This window comes from Thalassophryne amazonica, chromosome 11 (genome assembly GCF_902500255.1).
Source record: "Thalassophryne amazonica chromosome 11, fThaAma1.1, whole genome shotgun sequence".
NCBI lineage: Eukaryota > Metazoa > Chordata > Actinopteri > Batrachoidiformes > Batrachoididae > Thalassophryne > Thalassophryne amazonica.
Window position 1 is genome coordinate 6198811 of NC_047113.1, and position 12702 is coordinate 6211512.

Below are 12702 nucleotides of genomic sequence, written 5' to 3' on the forward strand. Positions count from 1 at the left end.
AGATAACTAAAGGCGTGAAATTTCCCCTTTTTTTCTGTTTTTCATACAATATGATCAAAGGACATAAGTGCCTGTAGTCTAAGAATCACCCAAAAATGATATGCAAAGTAAATATAAAAACACAAATGATTCATTTTCACAATGGGTGGGTAACACTGAGACAAAAAAAAAATTGACATTGACAAACATTTTCATCCATTTGTGACAGTCCAGGTCCTCTGATTTGTGGAAAAAAAAAAAAAAAATTATGCTACAACCTAGTGTTGCTCTTAATTGTTTTGAGCATTGTAGATAAATTGACAGCCAGTGTCCGAAGTGGGTTTCAGTGATCCCAAACCACTGCCCAACAGGAACCCCACATAAGTGATGTGTGATTTAAGATAAAGTACGAGGTCTGTCCAAAAAGTATCAGACCTTTTTATTTTTTTCAAAACCCATATGGATTTGAATCATGTGTGCTTGCATGAGCCAACCTTGAACCTTCATGCGCATGCGTGATTTTTTTCACGCCTGTCGGTTGCATCATTCGCCTGTGAGCAGGCTTTGTGTGAGCACTGGTCCACCCCCCTCGTTGGATTTTCATTGCGAGGTGGAACCGTTTGGAGCTTTGTTGCATCAAATTTTCAGGAAACTGAGAGACAGCCAGGTGGAAACCATTCGGAAGATTCAGACGGCTTTCAGTGACAATAGTATGGGCATCACACAGATTGAGTGTTACAACCGGTTTAAAGATGGCGCACAATGGTGGAGGGTGCGCCGCGCTCCGAGCGGCCATCGACAGACTGAAACGACCAGATCATTTCCAAAGTGAACGCTGTGTTGATCCAGGACGTCGTCTGACTACCAGAGAAATTGCAGAAGAGGTGGACATCAGCACTTTTTCGGCACATTCCACTGTTACAGGAGATTTTGTAATGAAAGACGTGCAGAAGTTGGAAGTCTCACAGGACATGTTGTGACATGTCCAGCTCTTACACAATTCCTCGGATACTCACTCGACTGAAAAGCCACCGAAAGCCGTCTGAATCTTCTGAATGGTTTCCACCTGGCTGTCTCTCACAGTTTCTGGAAAAATTTGATTCAGCGCTTCTCCAGTTGTTCAGACATTTTCCTCGCAATGAAAATCCACGAGGGGGGAGGACCAGTGCTCACACAAAGCCTACACACAGGCGAATGACGCAACCGACAGGCGTGAAAAAACTCACGCATGCACACAAAGGTTCAAGGTTGGCTCATGCAAGCACATGTGATTCAAATCCATAAGGTTTTTGAAAAAAAATAAAAAGGTCTGATACTTTTTGGACAGACCTCGTAGTTATGTTGAAAGGAGCCAGCTGAGGTGGTTCAGGCATCTGGTAAGGTTGCCTCCTGGGCGTCTCCCAAGTGAGGTGTTCCAGGCATGTCCATCTGGGAGGAGACCCTGGGGAAGATCCAGGACTAGGTGGAGAGATTATATCTCCACACTGGCCTGGGAACGCCTCGGGATCCCCCAGTCAGAGGTGGTCAATGTGGCATGGGAAAGGGAAGTCTGGGGTCCCATGCTGGAGCTTTTGCCCCCACACCACGAACCCGGAAAAGTGGTTGAAGATGAGTGAGTAGTTCTGCGAGACTTCAAGATGTAAATTTATTTTTATTTATTTATTTTTACTTTATTAGCTATTTGAACATAGTACAAAGAATTGACCTGTTCATTACTAGCAGCCATTTCCAATGCATGGAACTGGGTCACTGAAGTTTTCAATGAATAAATCCATTCTTGCCTTTCCTCAGATCCACACTGGTTTTGGCTCTTAAAATCAACTTGATACCAGAAACCTATTTAGTGGATAAGGAGCTGGCCTGCCACTCTGTAGGCTTGGGTTCAAATCTCACTCATCCTACCTGTTGTCCTTGGCAGAACACTTCATCTGCATTAACTCAGTCCACCCACCTGTGAATGGGGAAACAGCCTCTGCTGGGGAAGTAACTTTCATCAGACTGGCTTCCCTGTCCAGGGGGAGTTGTACGTTTTCATCCACTTCCCTCTACGGAATCCAGAAATGATCACCAGCAAGCCAAACCTCAGGGCTTGCATAGGACTTGCTTCTTCCTTCATTTGAGATCTCTAAAAAATATATGAGAAGAAAGTAGCATCCTTTACTGCTTGAGTTATAACTGATTCTTAAGCAAATAAAGCAATAACATATAAATTTTCAATTTATTTTCATTTATATTAGCGCCAAATCACAACAGAGTTGCCTCAAAGCGTTTCACACAGGTAAGGTCTAACCTTGCCAACCCCCAGAGCAACAGTGGTAAGAAAAAACTCCTTCTGAGGAAGAAACCTCAAGCAGACCAGACTCAAAGGGGTGACCCTCTGCTTGGGCCATGCTATCAATCAATCAATCAACTTTTTTTATATAGCGCCAAATCACAACAAACAGTTGCCCCAAGGCGCTTTACACTGTAAGGCAAGGCCATACAATAATTATGAAAAACCCCAACGGTCAAAACGACCCCCTGTGAGCAAGCACTTGGCTACAGTGGGAAGGAAAAACTCACTTTTAACAGGAAGAAACCTCCAGCAGAACCAGGCTCAGGGAGGGGCAGTCTTCTGCTGAGACTGGTTGGGGCTGAGGGAAAGAACCAGGAAAAAGACATGCTGTGGAAGGGGGCAGAGATCGATCACTAATGATTAAATGCAGAGTGGTGCATACAGAGCAAAAAGAGAAAGAAACAGTGCATCATGGGAACCCCCCCACAGTCTACGTCTAAAGCAGCATAACCAAGGGATAGTCCAGGGTCACCTGATCCAGCCCTAACTATAAGCCTTAGCGAAAAGGAACGTTTTAAGCCTAATCTTAAAAGTAGAGAGGGTATCTGTCTCCCTGATCTGAATTGGGAGCTGGTTACACAGGAGAGGAGCCTGAAAGCTGAAGGCTCTGCCTCCCATTCTACTCTTACAAACCCTAGGAACTACAAGTAAGCCTGCAGTCTGAGAGCGAAGCGCTCTAATGGGGTAATATGGTACTACGAGGTCCCTAAGATAAGATGGGACCTGATTATTCAAAACCTTTATAAGTAAGAAGAAGAATTTTAAATTCTATTCTAGAATTAACAGGAAGCCAATGAAGAGAGGCCAACACGGGTGAGATATGCTCTCTCCTGCCAGTCCCCGTCAGTACTCTAGCTGCAGCATTTTGAACTAACTGAAGGCTTTTTAGGCTACAAACATAAATTACAGAACAATTCACAGACGAATATACAAGAAATGCTATTGGCGCACAGGACAGGAGGATCGCCAACACGAATACAACTCCCATCTCTGGGTGGAGCTGCACCTTAAACAGAGAGAAAAAAACAATCAGGCATCAGAAAGACAAGAAATACTGTATAATTTGCCAGCATTAAACAAAAAGAAAAACAAATACTAAGGTGATCGCCGGCCACTAGCCCTAAACTTCACTAAAAGACCCATAATTTAGGTAAAGTTGAGGCCGCGGCCCACTTCAATTACTAATAAAATGAATTAAAAGAGTAAAAGCGTAAAACAAAACTGTACCAGTATGCTAGCCATATGAAAGGGAAAATAAGTGCATCTTAAGTCTGGACTTGAAAATCTCCACAGAATCTGACTGTTTTATTGACACAGGGAGATCATTCCACAGAACAGGGGCACGATAAGAGAAAGCTTTGTGACCCGCAGACTTCTTATTCACCTTAGGGACACAAAGTAGTCCTGCACCCTGAGAACGTAAAGCCCGGGCCGGTACGTAAGGTTTAATTAGGTCAGCTAGGTAGGAGGGTGCCAGTCCATGAATAATTTTGTAGGTTAGTAGCAGAACCTTAAAATCAGGATCTTAAAACTATAAGCTATAGATTGTTGGTTTTAGAAAAGGTAGATCCTGTCTCACTAATGTGCTTACCGCACTAGAAGAGTGGAGCACTTTTTATGATGAGGGCTCACCATTTGATGTGTTAGATTTTGATTTCAAAAAGCCTTTGATTCCGTTCCTCATGCCAGATTAATTTATAAACTTTGGACCTATGGTATTGTTGGTAAACTTTATTGGGTTGAAGATTTCCTTAGAGACAGGAAACAATGGTTATGTGTTAACAATGCAAAGTCTAAATGGTTGAGTGTAACTAGTGGGGTGCCTCAGGGATCGGTCCTAGGGCCGGTCCTATTTTTACTATTTATTAACGACTTGCCTGGTGCAATATCAACTAAATGTAAACTCTTTGCAGATGACACCAAGGTGTATCATCCAATCTTGTCCCTAGTTGACTCAGAAAATTTGCAAAAAGATATCGACAATTTAATGTTATGGTCAAAACAATGGTTATTAGGTTTTAATGAAAACAAGTGTAAAGTATTACATGTAGGTCATCAAAATCCATGTCATGAGTACTTTATAAATGGTAGTATGTTAAATTCTGTAAGAGGAAAAAGATCTAGGAGTTTTAATTACCAACAAATTGTCTTTCTCAAAATACATAGCCAAAGCTGCTGCTAAGGCTAATAGTGTCCTAGGTATGATCAAGAGAGCATTTGCATTTATTGACAAAGAGGCATTTTTAGTTTTGTATAAAAGTTATGTACGACCACATCTTGAGTACTGTGTACAAGTATGGTCACCATATTTGAAAAAGATAAATTGTTACTGGAAAAGGTTCAAAGATGTGCAACCAAATTAGTACCTGGGTTGCAAAATTTGAGTTATGAGGAAAGATTAAGTGAATTAGGTTTAACAACTCTTGAGGATAGAAGAGTTCGGGGTGACATAATTGAAATGTATAAAATTTTACATGGTTTTGAGGCAATAGACCCCAATATTTTATTTACTAGATGTAGGTATCTTGGCCTTAGAGGCCATGAACTCACTGTGGAAGTGAAAAGATCATGTCTTAATATTAGAAAGTTTAGTTTTAGTAATAGAGTTGTATGTTTGTGGAACAGCCTCCCTGAACACATTGTACTCTCACCTGATGTAAATTCTTTTAAAATGAATTATGACAGATATTATACCACCTCAGTTTAAGTTTATATGGTATAAAAATGTATTTAATATCAAGATTATTTGAGGCTCAATGTGTGCTTCTTTTTAACCTCATAATATTGATGGGATTTTAAATTAATGTTCCTTTGGCCTATGGCCTTGGCAGAGGTTTGCACTCTGAGTGCTTCTAGTTGCAACGTGCACCTTTTCCAGAAGCTACTGTCATCTGAGCACTGATACTGATATTGCATGTGCTTATAGACTAAAACAAATAAGAGACAAAATTCTATTTATTATTCAACTAAACTGCAAATATATGATTTTTTTTTTTTTTTTTGAAACACTTCTCTAAACAAGGCCATAGGGTCACTGACCCTAAAGAGATTCCCTCCTTGGCACAGTGATCTATTCAACAATTCAGTGTTACAACCAAAACTATGATACATACACTTTTCTTTCCTTTATATTTGACATCCTTGACCATGAAAACATACCACTAGAACTTGGAATCACTTTTATGTCTTTATTAGTTAAAATTATTGTATAAAAACAATTTTTCGGTAATGCCGGTTTTCTTCTGGATCTAGCTCCATAACATATGAAGCTACATCAAATGTGATGACACCTTACTGAATCAGTACAGATTCAGCTACAATTTGGTGTTAGTTGTGCATCTCTAGCTTCATTTGTCACCTCACACTGACACATTTTCTATTTTCCCTATATTTTTGCATATTCTGGATCACCAGATCCGGAATCCGGATCTGATCATCACCAAACTTTGTTGTTTGATAGAACATTTGACTATGTTACACCCTAATTTTTTTTCAAGCCTTTCTGCCTTGTTTTTGTGGAGTTAGAAACTAGAATGTCAAAATTCCCCCTATCCCGCAATGGTGAATAATACTTTAAAAAATTCCTGGATCCGGATTGTGATCCAGATCACCACTAAAATTTAATCACTTGTTCCTCTTGTCATTTCCAACCACTCCACAAAATTTCATCAAAATCCATTCAAAACCTTTTGAGTTATCCTGCTGACAAACAGACAAACAAACGCTACCGAAAACATAACCTCCTTGGCGGAGGTAATTATGTTGAATGCATGTCAGTCCACTATGTATATAGAATGTATAAAGCACAGAACTCACATTCATACAAATAAGATTTCAAGGATAACTAAACAAATTTTTCAGAGCTTTGGTCCACTAAAGTCACCAGTAAAGCAGAAACTGACATTCGTGGGAGTGGAAGGGACTCCTCTTGACTCAGCAGAACATCTTTGTTGTGCTTGCATTCCTATTGGATGCTGCTCCGTGACGCGGATGACCGAGCGGAGCGTTTGCTACGGACAGTGGAGTGGCTGGTGACCTTGCTGCTGCTGCGTGTCTGCTGACATTAAAGACCGTCCAGGAAAAGCATCATAACCCCAAATCTACCTGCAATGTCGCATTTATCAGTGCCTCCGTTGCCCACTTCGGGGTTCCGGTTTTCAAAAGGTAAAGTATTAAACGAAGCTAATAGCATGCTAACAGGCAAATAAATGTTTATCAGCTTTGAGACCGAGCGCATGAACGTGGTCTATCATCGTACCGAACTGTTTCTGTTAATTTGATATTAAGTGTAATAGTGACCTGGAACCTACAGTCAAGTTTAAACATTGAAGTAGTTAATTTACATGTATTTGTTAAAATCGCCAACTGTAACGCGGGTGGCTATCAGTGCTAACTAGCTTTAGCTGTCCAGTTAGCTACAGGTTGTTTTCAAACTTAAGACACTTGGCGCTGTTTGTATCCTTCAGCTGGAGTCTGTCTGCTAAAGCCACACTCGAAGAAGAGCCTTTCTTTCACAGTAGGAGTGTCTTTATCTGTCGTGGTATCGAAGAGCTGAAGTTGTTTGAAACCAATAATTTGTCTGTGGTTTTTAAAAAGAAGTCTCAAAAGGTGTCAAAGATTAGAATAGCAAATCCTTAACACAGAACTTTATTACAGCATAATTCAGAGAAATAGTTCACAGAACCTTTCCATAGGACCGTCGCACAAAAACTGCACAGAGCCATAAGCAGCATTGTTATGAAGTTGCACAAATACAGTCAAGACAGACCCGGTCTGCAAACTGCCCTTCTGTGCCAGTTTGGACAGTAGCCTTCAGCCCTGGTTGGCTGAACTCCTGACTTCCAACAAATCAGGTAGTGCTGTGGGTGGGACATTTGCTGAAGACCAGAAAGCTGGTGGGCAATTCCACGATGATTGACGCTACATTCAGAGAAGCAGCAAACTTTTTGAAGTGACCGGGGCTTAAAACATGCAGTCCCTGAGTGTTCCTATCTTGTGGAAGACATAATAGGGACATGGTGTACTTGGTAGGGGAGTACATGTTGGTGGTACTCAGTACTATGGGCGTGACTGATGTTACAAAAAACTAGCCATTAAGAAAATCCATAAACTTTATTGCAACTTTTAGTGCAGCAGATAAGAGAATATTTAGAGCGGAATCCTGCATATGGTGACACAAGCATCAAATTCGGCACAAAACGCTTAGACATTCCTCTTTTGATCAAATCTATTGGCCACTTGATTTTCAATCGGTGGTCAGGTAGGGGGTCAATTCAAGAATTACACTGGGGTCAAAATGAAAAGATGCTCCAATCATATTGAAAACTATACCACATTATTTGCCTGATCATAAAGTTTCCAAAAAGGTATAGTTTGGACAATCTGTGACTGAATTCTATGGAGTTATGGGATATAAACAGCAAGAATGGTGACTAGGGATGGGTATTGAGAACTGGTTCCTTTCAGGTATCGTTAAGAAATGGTTCGACCCACCAACATCAGTAACCTTTTTGTTTAACGATTCCCTTATCGGTCCTTCAGAGTCGCTGTTGTTTTTGGGTGTGCTTGTCAGGACCCTGCAGCGGGTCTGTAATCAACTTTTCTGCAGCACCGATTTGCTTTGAAACTTGAACCAATTGAAGCAGTGGTTCGATTTGATGCTTCCTTGAGTCAGTTTCGCTTTATCTTAATTTTTCCTGTTAAAATCCTAAAGAGCATATGTCTGTGAGTAATATTTACCTTTTTTATGTTAAACTGACCTGTTACGGTCTTCTGAAACAGTTGATAGATGTATTTTATAACTTAAAAAGGGAACACGATGCTAACATGTTAGCATGTCTATGGCATTTTCAATGTTAAAGTTAGCATTAAGCTGTTCGCATCACAGCATGTTTGTGTGCATGTTTTCTGTATAATAATTAATGGCTCAGTGTTTGTTGTCAAATTGTATTTTTTTATTCATATATTAATAATTGCAACAACAATAATAGTAATAACTCATCATAACTAATACAATCTAAAATACATTTTAGAGAAAGAGACAAAAAGAACCTGAAGAAACAAACACAACAGAAAAGATAAAACCAACTAACAATAAAAATAACAAATACATATAGAAATAAGTGTTTCCTGTGAACACCTAGTGGCTCTTACACCTCCACTTCATCCCTTTTTTATTTAAGTTTAATGACTATTTGTTTTGGGCAAACCATATTTTCAATTTGTTAATTTATTCAGTGATTTCTTCCAGAACTATCTACCAAGCTAGAAACTGCATCCGAGTAAGAGCAGAATACTACTGGAATGAATTTGAATAAGGAAAGTTGGGTTTTTCTCACCTAAATGGATGCTGCACTCACTGCAGTTTATTTTCTGGAATAGTCCCAGATTGCATTTCAGAGCTTCTAGAATTCAAACATTTTCATGTGGGTGGTGTTGGGGGGTAATTTTGAGTTAGTTTTTTAGTTTTTCACCACTTTCATCCCTGAATATGTCAATCGTGAGTCATTTTGTGCGGATTAAAGTTACTAACTGGGACTCCTGTCTTGTTGGGAGAAGAAATGAGAATCGTCCTCCGTTCTGTTCACACAGCTCCAAACGCTGCGTGGCTCTCTGCCGAGTCAAGTTACAATGATAGAGTCCAGTCAGAATTAATAAATTCAAAGCGAAATGCCGTTTAAATCAAATGACACCTCTTTCCAAATGTTGTAATACAAACAAACTACAATCGATCTAAACGTTTTTTCCTTCCAAAACGAGACGTCCTGCGCTGATGTGCAGCAGCTGACTGAGCTGAACTCACATGTACGGAGAGACATTCATGCCAGAATGTCTGAAAGGAAATGCTTTGGACAAAACTACAGATTTTATTTATGTCCAGAGATCAAGGATCCAGTGACCAATTTAAATGTGTTGACATAGAAAACCTGTAAAGCCTACTTTTAGTACACAGAAAATTCACAAGAGGTATCGATAAGCGGAATCGATAATGGCATCGATATCGATCAAATCTTATCAGTACCCATCCCTAATGTTGACACAGGTCAGTTTCAGTTTGTACAGGGTTCAAAGTTAAAGTTACTCCAGTTTTGGTGATTCAGATTATTACTTGAGTTAACAGGGTTTTTTAAAAAAGGAATAGTTTAGGTAGCACAGTGGATTAGTGGTTAACACTGTTGCCTCACAGCGAGAAGGTCATGGGGTCGATTCCCGCCTTTGGCCTTTCTGTGTGGAGTTTGCGTGGGTTCTTTCTGGGTGCTCCGGCTTTCTCCCTCATCCAAAGACATGCAGGTTAGGTGGATTGGATACTTTAATATTATATGTAATATGTTATATTAGTGGCTTTGTCCCTGAATCACCACTGATAACCTGACAACCTCAAGTGCACATAATATTTTATCTCCTGCTGTCAAGCAGATGTTTTTCAGGATAGAGCTGTCAAACCGGTCATGCTTCGGATGTGAGCACACTCTCCCTACATTCAGGTTTTTTTTGGTAGTCTGCTGCTGTTATTTGCTCCAGTTGGAGCAAATCAAAGACTGTCCTGGTTAGAGAAGTGCAGGGGACAGCGAAGACAAGTTAAGTCAATTAAGAATTTTGTCAGGGTCCTTATGTACAACAAGTAGTGCAGGGGTGATGGCCAAGTGGGGAGTACGCTTGTTTTCAGTGCAGAAGTGCTACCTTTCTTCATTATGTGGAGTTGCGTCAGGAAGGGCAACCGACGTAAACGTGTGCCAATTCAACATGCAGATCCACCTTGGATCTGCTGTGGTGACACCAAGTGGAAAAACAAGGGAGCAGCCAAAGGGACTTCCGTAATCTACAACAAGAACGTATTTTGAAGGCTATTTACTGAAACATTTATTCATACCATTGTAGCCAGTAGTGGAAGTGGTAAAACAAGTCCTTCAAGTGACAGTAGGGCAAATTGGAGTCATTTTATGAATTGATGCAGTTGGATACGTCACTCTGAAAACCAGACCCAGAACAATTATGGGCATTTTCAGACCTAAAAGTCTGAACTAAGGTTCATGTTTTTATGAATGAATGAATGAATGATTTTTATTCAGCACGCACGCACGCACAGACAAAATCTCTCATTTACAAAACAAGTCAAGAGAAAACAAAAATTAAAACCATATAGAACAAAACTAAAATAATTTACCATTATGCAGCTGAAAGGGTGTGAGCAGAAGCTTCTAAAACACAAAAACAATTTCCAGTCAACAATGTAACGCAGTGAAACATACAAAGTAATACAACAGACAAACAAAAAAATAGCCACACAGTCAGTTTACTTAATTATGCAAACTATAACACTTTAATATATTATTTTTATTAAGTCTTTTAAAACAAGCCAATGTACTGGATACTTTAATACAATCCAAAGAGTATTCCACACTCTAACACCCTTTACGGAAATGCAATGACTTTTAGCAGTAGTTTGAATATTTCTTCTATCAAACACCAAAGATCCACGCAAATTATAACTGGACTCTCTCATTTTAAACAGCTCCTGGACATGATGAGGCAAGAGTCCATTTTTAACTTTATACATTATCTGTATTGTAAAATAATCAACCAAGTCATAAAATTTCAAAACTGAAGACGGACAAACAGTGAATTTGTTGGTTCACAATATGGTTTTTTACTTATCACTCTTATAGCTTTTTTTTTTGTAACAGAAATATTGCATTAGTATTTGTTTTATATGTATTTCCCCAAACTTCAATGTAGTAAGTCATATAAGGGACAAGTAAGAGTGATACAATGAAACCAACAGATGTTGGGGGAGAAAGTATTGTACTTTGTACAAGATAGTAATAACTTTTGATATTTTGGACTCAATATGTTTCATATGAGTTTTCCAACTAAGCTTGTCATAACAAAAACTCCAAGAAATTTAGTTTGAGATACAATTTCAATACCATTCAACAATAATTTACTGCTTACATTTCTAGGCATTATTTCCAAATAATGCACTTAGTTTTACTGAAATGCAGTGATAATTTGAGTCAAACCAGTATTTAAATTTTTGCAGTTCCCTCTCCACCAAGTCCAAGAGCTGTCTCAATTATCTCCACTACCAATCACAGTTGTATCATCAGCAAACAAAATATAACCAAAGACTTAGAAACCAAACCTATATCATTAATATACAGCAAAAACAATAATGGCCCGAGAACTGACCCCTGGGGCACTCCACATGTAATCCTCAAAAATTCTGATTTATCCCACCAAGGTGAACACACTGATATATTATGTAAATACTAGCTATCCAGTTAAAGGCCAGTCCTCTAATACCATACATCTGTTTTTTCCAATAATACTGTATGATCAATAGTATCAAATGCTTTCTGTAAATCAAAAAAAAAAAAAAAACCCCAACAGTGTATTGCTTCTTCTCTATTGCATTTGTAACTTGTTTCACAAATCTATTAATGCCAAAGAATTGTTCGATTTTTTTCTGAACCATACTGCTGTTCGTTAAGTATATGATGTTTTTCTATAAAATCATTCAACCTCTTTACAAATATTTTTTCCAGAATTTTAGAAAACTGTGGTAACAAAGAGATTGGCCTATAATTTGAAAAATCGTGTTTCTCACCAGATTTAAACAATGGTATCACCTTAGCAATTTTCATTCTGGAGGGAAATTTCCTAGTCATAAGTGACAGGTTACAAATATATGTTAAGGGTTTGATAATACAGTCATAATGTTCTTAATCAAAACCATATCAAAGCTATCAATGTCAGTCGATTTTTTTCCCCTTAATTTTATGAACTATGTTAAAAATTTCTTTTCATCCGTTTCTCTAATAAACATTGAATGCTGAATTTTATTAATTAATTTACAGTTGTCCATAGAACACTTTGCCGTAGTTACAATTGAGTTTGATAAATTTTTACCAACATTAACAAAATAATAATTAAAATAATCATCAATAATTGTATTTCCTTTTACAGTTTTATCAGAGTCTATATAAAAGTAAGATGGATAATCTTTAACAAGTTTTTTTCTTTTTAATGATTTCGCCCAAGAGCTTCCAGGTTCCCCTAATGTTTTTTTTCTCCAACAAATCAGGTTTGTTAATTTATTTTATATGTCTTATATTGCCTATCGGCTTCATTAGTTCTAAATTTTAAAAACTGCTTATACAATAAATTTTTATTTTTACATGCATTCAGGAGTCCCTTTGTTACCCAAGGTTTATCAGTCCTGTATCTCTGGTTTTAGGCACCCCCAGACAATGTTTATCATATAGATTAGATACAATAGAAATAAATGATTCATATGATTCATCAACATCACAATCAGTTTCACCCATTCTGGTGCAATATATCTCTTCTGAGGTTCTCAATATTAACATTAGTTATTTTCATAGTAA